The sequence below is a fragment of the Cannabis sativa genome, chromosome 1, assembly GCF_029168945.1.
Source record: "Cannabis sativa cultivar Pink pepper isolate KNU-18-1 chromosome 1, ASM2916894v1, whole genome shotgun sequence".
Taxonomy (NCBI): Eukaryota; Viridiplantae; Streptophyta; class Magnoliopsida; order Rosales; family Cannabaceae; genus Cannabis; species Cannabis sativa.
The window spans coordinates 53,352,777-53,365,633 of record NC_083601.1 but is presented as its reverse complement, the minus strand read 5'-3'; positions in this window follow the sequence as shown (position 1 = coordinate 53,365,633).

The window sequence follows — 12,857 nt, the reverse complement described above, 5'->3', positions numbered from 1 at the left end:
ATAAAATAATGCTGAAAACCCTCTGTAGAATGCCTCCAGTATTAACTGGTTTATTTCTAAGCACCAATCCTAAGCAGAATAGGTTTTCTAGTTCAATTCAGTTTTGTTACTTTGTGTTATTAACTGGTTTATTTGTGTGTTATTGTTGTTCAAGTTGTTGATTTAATGTAGGTTTTAGATTAGATTCTTGGTGTTATTGTTGCTAAATTTTAACAAAATCAGAGCTTCGAATTCAAGATCCAATAAAGGGAAGAAAAGAATCAAGATTCAATCAAGACTCATCCACAACCAATCATGACAGGAGCAGCAAGATTCGAACTTGAGAAGTTCAATGAGACAGGGGATTTTGGCCTGTAGAGATAAAGCTTAAAAGGAATACTTGTTCATCAAAAAGTTGCCAAAGCTTTGAAACCCAAAGAAGAACTGACTGACAAGTTGATGAAGGAAGAGCTTGAAGACATGGAAGAATTGACATACTACACTATCATAATGTACTTGTCAAACACTGTAAGAAGGAAGGTTCAGAACATGAAGACAATTCGAGAATTGTGGAGTAAACTTGAAGAGATCTACATGAAACCTTCTCTAACTAATAAGATCAATCTGTTAGAATCTTTATATGGTTTTAAAATGTCTTCTCATTTGACTCTAGATGATAATTTTGATGCTTTTAATCAAATTATTATAGGATTGGCTAACTTGAAGTACAATGTTGATGAAGAAAGCCAAGTTGTCATTCTTCTCAGATCAGCCAAGCTGTCATTCTTCTCAGATCATTGCCAGCTGCATACCAGGAATTGAAGGTTGTGATCAAATATGGAAGAGATACTCTCACCGTTGATGATGTTCTTGGAGCCTTGAAATCCAAAGAACAAGAAATGGTTAAAGAAAAAGACAATGTCAAGGATGAAGCTTACCTGGCCAGAGGAAGAGACAACCACAAGGGTAGAGATCACTACAAGAAGGATCATTTCAAAGGACAGCACAAATCTCAGTCAAGATTAAAGTCCAGGGGAAAAATCATAAAGACAGAAAATGTTATTTTTGTGGGAAAGTAGGCCACGTCAAGAGGTTCTGCATTGAGTATAAGAATAAACTTAAAGAAGACAGAGAAAAGAAGCATGATTCTACTTTAAATGTAGAAGACTCAGATCATTTCTCCTCTGATGGTGACTTGTACATGGTTTCAAATCAAAGAATCACTAATGAATGGATATTTGATTCTGGATGCACATAGCATATGTGTCCTACTCTTGAAAATTTTATTAATTATAGGAAAGTAAATGCTGGTATTGTACTAATGGGGAATGACAATTCTTGCAGGGTAATTGGCATTGGATAAATTGCTATAAAGCATTATGATGGCACTGTTTGAATGCTGCCTGAAGTAAGACACATACCAAAGTTGAGAAGAAACCTGATCTCACTAGGAACCCTTGAAGATAAAGGCTACAATTATAAATCTTGCAATGGCCAGATGAGAATTGCAAAGGGGTCTCTTACCATCATGAAGGGTGAAAAGAAGAATGTCTTATACATTCTGCAAGGAAAAACAGGAATGGCTTGTGAAGCCAGTATTTTGCAACACCAAGAAACTGAGATAGAAATGTGGCATTAAAGAATGGATCACATGAGTGAGCAAGGGATCAAAGAATGACCAAGCAAGGGCTCCTAGGAAATTTCGAACCTAATTCAGTACCATTCTGTGAAGCATGTGTGTTGGGAAAGCATCATAGATTGAAGTTCATGGCAGGCAATCATTGCTCTAAGAGGCCGTTGGAATATGTCCATGTGTGGGTTTATCTACTTAAAACTAAGAATGAATGCCTAAAAAAATTCAGAGAATGGAAAACTGAAGTAGAAAACCAGTATGAAAAGAAATTGAAAGTTCTTAGGACAGATAATGGTTTAGAATTCATCAATACTGAATTTGGCTTGCTGTGTTTTGAGTTTGTACTTGTTAGGCATAGGACTGTTAAGCATACACCTCAGCAAAATGGTGTTGCTGAGAGAATGAATAGGACTTTGTTGAATAAAGTAAGATATTTATTGATTAGTTTTGGTCTAGGAAAAATGTATTGGGGAGAGGCTCTTATTACTGCATGCTATTTGATTAATAGGAGTCCCAGTAGATTCATAAATCTGAAAACCCCATATGAAAAATTGCATGGCACTACACCTAACTTGAATCACTTAAATATCTTTGGCTGCATTGCATATGCACACATAAAAATGTTTCTCTCTTGGATATCCTAAGGGTGTTAAAGGATGTAGGCCATGTTATATTAAAAATAGAAAGCCTACGATTATTATATCTAGGGATGTAGTCTTTAATGAGCATGATTTCATGCACTTGATAGCCAAGAAAGACAAAGACTCTGATGTTGCAGGTACAAACAGGGATGACCTAGCTGAGTTAGAGATTAATTTTGACAGGATGGAAGTCTCAAAATGAATCACCACACACACCATAAGTAAGGACATCAACTGAGGTGGTGTTAGGTTATTTTTAAGTTAATTTTTGGTGTATTTTTAATTTAGTTCTACTCTTATTTGGAGCAATTTTACGCTTTTTATCTTTTATTCTTACAGATTTAAAACAGAAAAAGATTAGAAAATATCAAAGGAATAAGATTGAAAAAAAATAAAAAAAATCTCACAAAAAAGATGATATATAAAATAGAGAAAATTATACAAGAAAATAAAGCTAAAACTTCAAGCCTGAATTCGACTATGTTTTGATTAGATTTCGGAAAAAGTCAAAACATAAAAGTTCTATAGATCTCTCTTTTATCTTTCCGGAACATCTTGAATCGTCCAATTCCAATCAATATCGAGAGAGTTATGGCCAAAATACTATTAGTCGACGCAGCAGAAAACTCACCTCATCTTCTAATCCTAAGCAGAATAGGTTTTCTAATCCTAAGGAGAATAGAGATACAAGCACCAATTCAAGAGCAACACAGCTCCGCAACACTCGAGAAACACACCAGAGAAACAGTCTCAGTTTCTAAACTCCTACCTGAATACACCCTCTGTTCTTAACCTCTTCAAGAACATGGTTTCACAGCTTAGAAAACTAAGCACTCACTCTCTAAACTCTCTCTTAATTCTCACCTTACATAAGTGAAAAGTGTAGCCTATTTATAGGTACAACTCACAGCTAGAAAATAGGTGCAAAATCAGCACCAACTAACTAACTAACATAACAGAAAGTTAGTTAAGTTAGTTAAGTGTAAGTGAGTTAGTTTTAAGTTGGTTTAGATGATCAACTTCTACAATAACAATAGAACTACATATGGCTTGTACCACAAAAAAAAACTGTCGGTTTCTAAGATCACGTGTGGCCATTAATTTTCTTTGATCCAACTCAAAGTTTTGCGGATCCCAATTACCTCAACATAATTTAATTGAGTTATTTGCTAGATATACCAAAAAAAAAAATATATATATATATGCAATTATATTTAAAAAAATTTACACCAAAAATCTAAAATGATAAATTTATTACATAAATACCTATACACGGCTAAACCAACTTTTTTACTCAGCTTTTATATTTTATTACTATTTTACCACATGCACACACAATTCAACCTTTTTTGATACGTGATTGATTGATGTATTACATCAATCACTCTATACATCATTTCTCTCTTTTTTTCTCTTCTTTTTCCTTTTATTTTCCATTTCTTTTCAGTTTTTTTTTAAAAATAATAACCTTCATAGCTGAACACTTCCCTCTCCACAATCACAACTCCATTTTCACTCTTCTTTTTGTTCTTCAATTTTTTTTTCAACTCCCATTAACAGTTTTCCCTCTTTTTATTTTTCTCTTAATCTATATATAAATATGGTTGTAACTCATTCTTCATCAACTCCTTCCCTTGTTCAAAAAAAAAATTCTAAAATGGAGTTGAAATCTTTAGCTAATAGAAACAAGGGTAAACGACCTGTTGTTGAGGATGATGACTCTGATTTTGCTCCATTGTCGAAACGTGGGCGAGCTCTTCCAAAGAAGAAATCAAAGGTGGCAGCCCATGAAAAAATTCCTCAAGATGACGCTCAAAAAAATGATCAAGATGGAGTTGGTCTTCAGTATAAGGTTTGATTTTAGTTTCTTTTTGGTTTCGCCCCTATTTAAAATTTGTTTGTATTTGCCATTTGTGTGTCTTGTGTTTTTCGATTTTACTATTCTAGGTTTTTTATTTTAGCATTTCGTTTGGTTTTTTAGGGCTACTATTTTTTTAGTTTAATTTATTTGTTCTTTTTATGGGTTTTTCATTTTCGTTTGTTTAGTCTTAAAAACTGTTTCATTTTGTTGTCTTTTTTTTCTGTTTTATGTTTTTCCAGATGTTTTATTCTTTTTCATTTCAGTTTTTTCATTTGATCTATTCTCAGTTTGTATTAGTTTTTTTTATAGTTTTTTAATAGTGTAAACACGTTATGTATGTATTTTTTTGGAAATATATTTTTGTCTAATTGTTTCCTGTCCATTTGTATATCATCAATGGGTAACAATTTAATTTATCATGGATGTTGATGTTCAAAGAGTTTTTTCTGTATTTTAGTTTGTTTACAGTTATTTTGTAGTTTTATTATGGTTTTGCTACTTGCATATTATATAAACTATCATAAAACGATAATGCAACTATAATGCAACCAAAACAAAAAATAAACAGACTTATACGAAACGTGTTGTCCCTTAATTCAAATTTGCTCTTCTTATTGTGTTTTTTAAAAAAATATATTTCACATTGGAAACCAGTAATCAACCAAAATGCAACTATATATAACGTAGATCTATTATTCATGAGATTTTTTTAAAAAAAAATTTCACATCATACCTTGTTTTGGATTCGGGGGGAGCTCCAGATCTGTTTGTTATAGATCTACATTTCATGAATCTGGATTTCGATATTAGGGGAGTTGTTTTGATCGAATAAAACCGAAAATAATTGTGTAAATTTAGTTTCTTCCCAGTTTTTTTGGTTTTTTTTCGTAAATTTCTGTTTAGATCATTGCAGGTCTTCTTTTCCAGTTGATTTCGCCGGAATTAATGGTTGTATTTTCTTCGTTTTGGTTTCATTTTAGTTGTTTTGCGGTTTTGAAACGATCGAGGTATGTCATCTTCATTGTTCGCTCCGTGCAGCTAAAGGTTTAGTGCATGTGGTATTTTTATAAATATTTGTATGTGGACTGTATAAATGTTTAATGGGCCGGCCCATAGTATTTTTGTAATTTTTTTCCTTTTTTTTTGTATTTTTCTATTTTTTTTCCCTTATATTTAATATATTAAGTAAAATGCTATATGAAAAAAAAAATGTAGGAAGGAATACTATTAATTACTAAAAGACAAATAAAAAGTAGAGCTCATCAATTTTATTTTTCCTTAGTGAATAACAAATAGGATTATTTACAACACATACTCAAATATTTCATTTTTTTTTTTCACTTTTTTATTATGGGACGAAATTTTTTTAAAAAATACTGTGTAAGGTTTGTACAATGTATTGTGTTAAGTTTTCACTGTTGTTCTACAGTTATTCCACTGTTGTTTTTAGTTGTTATATTTTGTGTTCCACTATTATTTTATAAAAATACATTATTTTTGAAAAAAAAAATCCGTATAATAATATTTTTGTAAAAATTAACTCAAATTTTAATATATTTTTTTAAGTTTCCCTAATAAATATGAGACTTATGAATGGGACACCAATATCGGACAGAAAATTTGAATCCGGGCTTGTGAGAGTAATGGCCAACAAAAATTGTCATATATTTTGTTTATGTACTGTCACAATACAAAGCCAATAAATGTTTCACGCGTATCTAACAAGACTTTGTATTATATAATAAAATGACCATTAAAGCAATATTTTATTTCATTTATCAGTTTTAATTTGATATTGTCCGCTCTAATAGAGTGTTAAAAAAGTGATGTATTGTTATATTTTTATCACATTTAAAAAAAATTATGCTTTAATGATGTTCTAAAAAATATTAAATTTAGTACATGTTAAAAGTTGTCTTAAATTTGGAACAAAATATAGTATTGTATTAAATTTAACTCACAATAAATATTACTTTTTTATGTCACTAATTATTATGATTTATTAATTTTTACTAAACTTTATATTCTTTAGGGTAAATACTATTTTGGACCTTAAAAGTTACTAATTAGACTCTCTATTTTGTTAAATGACAAAATAGACCCTATATTTTCTAAAATAGTACAAATAGGACCTTGAGCTTAATTTTTGACAACTTTTTTTTTAATATAACCAACTTGAAAATACAAACAGATACAGAAAATGTAAATAATTTTGTCATAACACCTTTAAATCGGATAATTATTTAATTTTTTGACAAAAAAACAGTTCAGGGTCTTATTTTACCATTTTAGAAAAATACAGGGTCCATTTTGTCATTTAACAAAACAGAGGATCCAATCAGTAACTTTTGCAAAACACATGGTCCAAAATAGTATTTACTCAATTCTTTATTTACCATATTAGTATTATATAAATAATAAAAGAATAAAAAATAATAATTTTTTGTATATTCTCAATAAAATATAAAATGACTATCAACATAATTAATTATTTTTTCCTTATTATGAAGCACAATATAAAATATGAAATAACTATCAATATAATTTGTTAATTCCATTTTTGGCATATTTAATTGACAAAAATATTTTATTATTCATTGTATATTTTCGGCTGGTATACATTAATATGGTTTCCTATTTGGTGTATTCAAACTTGAAAGGAAAGTTGTCTAGCTTTCCTATTTTTGGAAAAAAGGTAAAAATGGTAAGTTTGGTTACCCATTTCGTTTTTATCTAACCAGCTGTGTAATCTGATCTTGTGTTGAGTTTCCCATTTTCTTAGATCAGGTTTCTTGAAGAGAAAACCGGAGCTAGACTTTCCTTTTCTATAAAAGGAAAGTTGTAGTTACTGCCCACGATTCTGTAGGTACAGAAACGGAAATTCGTGGACTGATTGAAGAATTATTTTAGGGAAGTTTCTAGTGGGTTGAGGTCTTGTTCAGACCGAATGTAATCTGTCTATGAGATGTATATTCATTATAAATACATCTTATAGTAGCTAGGTTTTGTATCTCTTTCACACACTTAGAATTATATTCATATCTTAAGGAAAGAGTGTCTTTGTTATGTTAACTCTTTTATTCACTTTCATATCATAAGAAAAGAGTATCTTTGTTTTGTAGAGAAGAGTTGTTCTACTCTTACTCTGTTTATTTGTTGTTTGTATTGCCTTGAGTCTGTATTCAAGTCTACAACGAAGAAGAACATCAGTGCACCTTCGGGAGAAGGTATTTACAAGCTTTCGGGAGATTGCTTTTGAAGTCTTGCATCGGGATGATACAAGCACACAACCTTCGGGAGATGGTTGTATAGGCTTTCGGGAGATAGCCTTTAAGCCTTGAATCGGGAGGATTCAAGCACTCTTCAAGGTGATCGAAGGGAGTTCGAGCTCTTTGAGTTTTATCAAGATTCGGTTAGTAGGTGGAATACATCAAGCTTGCGGCATACAATAAGAGGGAGTCTATTTATGCATAAGTCAATTACTTTGTATTTTTGATACCGATCTAATGAATCTTATCTCTGGGCGTGGCCCCGTGGACTAGTAACAATCTGAAAGGATTGTTGAAACCACGTACAAAAATCTTGTGTGTTTTTACTTTTATGCACTGTTTGTTTTTCTGGGTTTCTCTGGAGTTACAGAGTTGTATTCTGTAACTACGGAAAAACTGTTTTCAGTACCAGTTTCATTATTCCGCATTTAATTAATCACTTAATTAAATAATTAAACTGGGAACATTAAAATACGGAATATCATAATTAATTATTTTTTCCTTATTATTTTTTTTTTCAGACCAAACTAAATACAATAATTTTAATTACAATACTCATTCCAACATTAAACCAAATATTATAATTAATTAACATTACCATTTTTATTCTATTACTATTATTATTACAATTAACATTATATTTTTATTACAACAGATCAAACATCACCTAAATGTATGCCCAACTAATTAAAGACAAACTTAACATAATAATTGTTATAATTTAAAGAAATCATTTTTATACACGAGTCTCATCTATTAATTAAAAGTGACTTATTGTCTAAATGTATATATCATTAAAAATTTTACAAATAGTGTATCAAATATTAAATTTGGCATATGAGTATACTTATACATATGGACACTTCCCTTCTTTTTTTTTTCTTTTTTTTCTCTCTCTCTCTTTAATTCTTTGGTTTAAGGATTGAACGAAAGACCCTGTAATTAAAAAGGTATTGAATGTGTGTTGATGGTGGAGAGCTATGGATGAAAGATAAGAGTGGTCCAATCTGTAGAATAATTAGATCATATATCCCTCTCTGTTTTTGGTATATCATCATAATCATCATCAAACATCCATACATACATTCAAAGCCATTACAACTTGTAATACTTTTTCTTCTTTCTTCTATTAATCGTCAATTAAAGTACATTGTTTTTATATAAGTTCTAATCAATAAGTAAAAATTGCATTGAATATAAGATGCTGTTTGGTTGAAAGGAATGAAAATATAAAAATACCAATGAGAATAGAAATGTGAATAAGAATAAAATAGAATAAAATTTAAAATACATAAAAAAAAATTATTCTACCAAAATAGTGGAAAGGGTATCCATTTAAATGATATTCCAATACTTTAAAATACAATCAAATAGAAAAATAGAATGAAAAAGATGTATCTTATTATCATAGGTAGTACCTAGCTATTAAATATTAATCCATTAATCACTCTTTAACGATATAATCTCATACTTACACAATTTTAAAATCATCACTTAACCTCTCTAGAAAGATGTGAGATTGCAAAGCATACTTGATCTATCTCTTTACATACTACGAAAATCTGAGTGTCACAATGCTAATAAAACTCCCCCCATTAATATAGTACATTTTCTAAAAAAAAAAAATTATTCTAATAATATCCCAAAATTGTGATAAATTAAATTTGACACTTAATAAAAAATATTTTAGTACACAATATTGTTAAAAAAAATTAATAATATACCCAAGATCTATTTGTATATAATATAGAACACAATAATAAGATATAATAATTAGGTATGTGTACCTGATTGATCCATAGCAATTATCTCAGTTTGATCCACAGCAGTTACTTCAATTCGATAGTGCAATACTATCAACTAAGTCTTCCTCCCTAGATCTCTAAATCAGAAGCAGTTTATTTTATCTGATTATTAAAAGGTATACAATTGTGATGAGACAATATGTATTTATAGAGTTAGGGAGGGGACTTAGCTACAAAATCCTAGTTGGGTTGGGCCTGCTCATCAAAGGCTTCAGTCAACTAGAAAAGCCCACACTTCTGCTTCACCTAGACTTTACACACAGATGCTAAGCCCATTAACAATTGATCACCAACAACATGGGCTAACACAGCAAAGAACTATCCAATCAACCCAAGTTTTAATAAAACCAATAAAATTTAATGTAAGCCCAAATAAAAGTCTAACATTCTCCCACTTGGGCTACATTGATTTTAATACATATATATTATATTAAAATAATTTTATTTGAAAACGACTCATGGGTTGAACAACAGGAAAACATTTGTGGCCACTTTAAAAAAATGATAGTTCTCTGATAGCATCTCAACATACCGGTCCAATTTAACCTTTGATAATGAACTATGACAGTCATATTGTTTTTAACTCAACAAAAGACATTCATAATCACAAATACCAAAGTATTAAATCGACATGGTCAATAAGTCTAGTAGTGTGGTAAGGATTTATGTTCAACATGTGATCAATTTAAAATAACATAATATCTTTATCAGTCCTCAATTTCACTGATACCGTGATGCTTAATAAATAAGCCAGTGAAATTAAACATACACTACTTAATAAATAAGTAAGTGTCACTAAATATGCTTAAAGAATTAAGCCAACAACATATCATTGTCAATAAGCAAATAAATTTAAAAGACAATGATCACAACAATATGAACCACATGCTTTCAATTCAATCATTCTCGAGAATATAACAAAACATAATTGAAAACATATCCATTCAATAATAAAAAATATTGAAACATAAAATGTAGTTCATAACTTTATTCAGAAAATTATAAATAATAATTTCTAAAAACAAACAGAAAACAAAACTCCCACTAACCCAAAAGATCAAAAGATTCTAAAATGCCCATATTAACAACATGTTTATTAAACAACACGGCACTTAACCCTTTGGTTAGAGGATCTGCTAACATCGACTCGGTCTTGCAATTTTCAATAACAATATCTCCTTTCTTGACCAAGTCTCTGACAGTGAGATACTTTATTTCCATATGTTTAGAAGCACTACTAATCTTGTTATTCTTTGAAAAGAAAACAGCAGCATTATTATCACAATAGATTAGCATAGGTGTGGAAATAGAATCAACCACTCGTATCTCCGAAATAAAATTCTTCAGCCACAAAGCTTGCAAAGATGCCCCATAACATGCAACAAACTCAGCATACATAGTAGATGATGTGATCAAAGTCTGTTTGACACTCTTCCAAGAAATAGCAAAGACTCGCCAAGGTGAAAATATAGCCAGAAGTTGACTTTAAATCATCTACACAACCACCAAAATCTGAATCTGAATAACCAACAACTCGAAGATTGTCAACATGCTTATACACAAGCATAAAACTCTTCGTTCTTTGCAAATATCTCAAAACTTTCTTGGCTGCAACCTAATGATCGTGGCCAGGATCAGATAAATATCTCCCAAGAACATTTACTACGAAAGCTATGTCAGGTCGAGTGCAAACCTGAGCATACATCAAACTCCCTACTACACTTGCATAAGGGATGTTCTTCATTGCTCCTCTTTCCAAGTCGTTCTTAGGACATTGCTGCTTAGTGAACTTTTCCCCTTTTAGAATAGGAACAGAACCGGCTTTACACAAATCCATGTTGAACCTTTTGAGCACGCGATTAATATAAGCTTCTTGAGATAAGCCAAGAACTTTTCGATCCCTGTCACGATGGATCTCAATCCCCAAAACATAGGATGCCTCTCCAAGATCTTTCATATCAAAATTGGAAGACAGAAAATTTTTGGTCTCATTTAGTAGTGACAAATCACTGCTGGCAAGTAAAATGTCATCTACATAAAGAACAAGAAAAATATAACGACTCCCACTGATCTTCATATAAATACACTGATCAAACTTGTTCTCTACAAAACCAAACGATGTCACAACCTTGTCAAACTTCAAGTACCACTGGCGAGATGCCTGTTTGAGACCATAAATGGATCGTTTTAACTTGCAAACCAAGTGTTCTTTTCCATTCTCCTTGTAGCCTTCAGGTTGAGACATATAGACTTCCTCATTCAATTCTCCATTTAGAAAAGCAGTTTTAACATCCATTTGATGCAACTCTAAATCAAAATGCGCAACTAAGGCCATAATAATTCTGAATGAATCTTTAGTGGAAACAGGTGAGAAAGTTTTAGTGTAATCAATACCTTCTCTTTGAGTAAAGCCTTTAGCCACTAAACGCGCTTTAAACCTTTCAATCTGTCCCTTTTTATCCCTTTTAGCCTTTAAAATCCACTTACAACCTATTGGTTTAAAACCATCAGGTAATAAAACTAGCTCCCATACACCATTTTTCTTCATGGAGTCGATCTCATCATCCGTAGCTGCTAACCATTTTGAAGATTGTAGACTATTAAGTGCTTCACTAAAAGTGACAGGATCCACAAAATGATCAATATCATATTCTCCTTCTCCAAGATAAACAAAATTATCATGACACTTTGTTGACTTCTTTTGTCTCTGAGATCTTCTTAGAGGAGGTACTTCTGGAATAACTTCTCTTTGTTGATCATTGTTTTGAATAACATCTTCCACAACTGGAATTTCTTCAATAACAGGATTCTCATTAACAATAGGAGCTTCATCATTAATAGGCCCTTCATCAATAATAGGACCTTCATCATCTTCGATATCGGGAGCAATGTATTCATCAACAATGGGAGCATTACCAACTGGATTAGGATTGAGACTACTATTATCATCTCTTGAAAATGACATAGGAATACAAATTCTTTTAGATGACTCCCCCATTTCAAGAGATGTTGAAGGAATATTTTTAGCAACATCAAATTCCAGAAATTTAGCAGTCTGCGATTCAACAATTCGCGTACCACGAGTAGGACAGTAAAAGCGATAGCCTTTTGAGCGCATTGGATAACCAATGAAATGACAACGATTTGTTCTCGGATCTAACTTTTTCAAATTAGGATCATAAATCTTTACTTCAGCTGGACAACCCCATACACGAAGATGATTTAGACTAGGCTTCCGCCCAGTCCACAACTCAAAAGGGGTTTTAGGAACACGATTTAAAATATAAGTTGCAGTCATAAGTGCTTCACCCCATAAAAACTCTGGAAGATTTGTTCTACTCATCATGCTTCTAACCATATCCATGAGAGTGCGATTTCTCCTTTCAGCAACGCCATTTTGCTCAGGTGAACCAGGCATAGTTTATTGAGCAACTATACCATTTTCTAGTAAGTACTCTGCAAAAAGCCCCATGTGTTGTCCAGATTCTGTATAACGACCATAATATTCTCCTCCACGATCAGAATGAACAACTTTGATGACTCTTCCTAATTGTTTCTCAACCTCATTTCGAAAAAATTTGAGTTTATCAAGGGCGTCAGATTTTTCTTTAATTAAATAGGTGAATCCATAACGAGAAAAATCATCGATAAAAGTGATAAAATACTTAT